The sequence below is a fragment of the Misgurnus anguillicaudatus genome, chromosome 15 (genome assembly GCF_027580225.2).
Source record: "Misgurnus anguillicaudatus chromosome 15, ASM2758022v2, whole genome shotgun sequence".
Lineage (NCBI taxonomy): Eukaryota > Metazoa > Chordata > Actinopteri > Cypriniformes > Cobitidae > Misgurnus > Misgurnus anguillicaudatus.
Genome location: NC_073351.2, coordinates 28106185 through 28108465, shown reverse-complemented (window position 1 = coordinate 28108465; position 2281 = coordinate 28106185). Strand labels below are relative to the sequence as shown.

General features: G+C 30.1%; 1 long non-coding RNA gene across 1 annotated transcript; it reads right to left on the bottom strand.

Moving 5' to 3' along the window:
• Window positions 1–400: 400 nt before the first annotated feature.
• LOC129450602 (uncharacterized) lies at window positions 401–1852 on the bottom strand. Its single transcript, XR_012357821.1, has 4 exons — window positions 1693–1852; window positions 1545–1583; window positions 1021–1366; window positions 401–893 (listed from the first exon to the last, which is right to left on the bottom strand). It is a non-coding gene; the product is annotated as an uncharacterized lncRNA (long non-coding RNA).
• Window positions 1853–2281: the final 429 nt, after the last annotated feature.

Sequence of the window (2281 nt, the reverse complement as noted above, 5' to 3'; positions counted from 1 at the left end):
CAAATAAGGGTTCTTCAGCTCGTAACAATAGCAGCACCCTCTTTGGTACTATATAGAACCCTTTTTTAGATGGTTTTATATAGAACCTTGCCTTGAAAGGTGCTACATAGAACCACAGTGGTGCTATAAAGAACCCTTTCATTTATTCAGAATCAGGAGGAATATTTTTGTTTTGTTTTTTATTTATAGCATTTAATAAGGTTTAACAGTTTAAAAACAGAACTGCAAGACTATACTTTAATTTTCACTTTTTCATTACATGAGATATCATACAATAACAAATATGTGCAATAAAATCACAATCAAAATAAATATATGAATTATTATGCAAATAAAACAAATCATTACACAAATAAGATATGGATGTTAAATGACAGCTCCAAAATTAAATAAATGAACAATAAAATTTGGCAAAGACAATCATTCTAAATAGACAACAATTACATGAAATCAATAAAATCATGACAAATGCAACATCAAAACATGCAAATTATAATAAATACTGAATATTAACATAGTATGACATTACATTCAGATGTAAACACTTTAGCACAAACAGATAAATGGCAAAGAATACAGAATAATGGGATGTTAATAATACATTACTAACTGTAAATATAAAAGTCAATAGGATTGTGTCAATATTTGTAGAATCTCGCCAAAAAAGTCCAAATTATTTTGTTTGCTGGATCATTGTACAGTACATACTCCATCCAATATTCTTTGTTTTGTGACAATGAGGTTGAACATTTAGTCAGATAAGAGTAAGATAAGAGATGACTGCTGTTGTCATGTTGATCTTGAGACGCAGGCTGTGAGAACCACAGATTCCCATCACCTTGCAGTGGTCATCATCATAGAAGGATGAGCATCAGGCTGTACAAGATTTGGATCTATTGGACATGGGAAAAAGGATAAGACATAGAGACAAAACAAGTTAATATTAGCCTGAAGTTTGCTTACATACTGTATGTAAAACATGATTTGACAGAAGTTTTAATATGATTCTGCTCAAGCTACCTGTTTTGTCAGTAAATAGGTGAATGGTTGGCGAGAGATTTATTCATAAATTGAATAAACATAAACCACTGTTATCAAGTCAATGGCCGACGCTCAGAGCTTCACTCATGATCCACCTACAACAGATAGACAGCAATAATAAGTAATTCTGCTATTACATGTAAATGTGCCACAAGATCACACACACAAACTCCAAAATGTTTAAACAGTAAATAACTATTTTTTAATGCCACCATTGAAAGAAACATGCATACATCACCTTTATAAACAGGATGTGTCTCTCATATCAAGTGATCATACGCACTGCCTTCACTCCCAGCATAAGAAAGATTACCTCACGAAAACTCTGAAATTTCAATTAAAAAATCTAAACACATGTTGTACCACATTATTTTCATAATTAAGTTTAATAAACTTAATGTACAATATACATGTATTAGCTTTTTAACACTTTAACAAATTATTATCCTAAGTCTTAAAGCAGAGTCCTCTAAATATATCATTTAAAAAAGAATGAAGCTTACCTGTTATAAAGGGAATGGAGCTTACAGTATAAAGTTTACCTGTTATAAAATAAAAAATTACAATAAGAACACACAAAATTTCAAAATGTTTAAACAGTAAATAACTATTATTTTAATGTAAGCATTGAAAGTAATATGCATACATCACCTTTAAAAACAGGAAGTGTCTCTCATATCAAGCGGTCATACGCACTGCCTTCACTCCCAGCAAGATTACCTCACATACAAAAACTCTGAAATATCAATAAAAAAAAAACTAAACACATGTATTACCACATTCTTATGATAATTAGTTTAATAAACTTAATGTACAATATACATGTATATGCTTTTTAACACTTTAACAAATTATTATCCGAAATCATTGTTAAAGCAGAGTCCCCTATCATTTAAAACAGCATGAAGCGTACCTGCTATAAAGAGAATGAAGCTTACGGTATAAAGTTTACCTGTTATGAACGATATAAAGTACAATAAAAACACACATAGCTTCAATTTTCATAATGTTTAAACAGTAAATAACCATAATTTGAATGTCATCATTGAAAGACACATGCATACATCACCTTTAAAAGCAGGATGTGTCTCTCATATCAATCGGTCAAATGCAGTGCCTTAAAACAAGATTACCTCACATACGAAAACTCTGAAATATCAATAAAAAAACAAAACACATGTTGTACCACATTCTTTTGATAATTAGTTTAATAAACTTAATGTACAATATACATGTATTA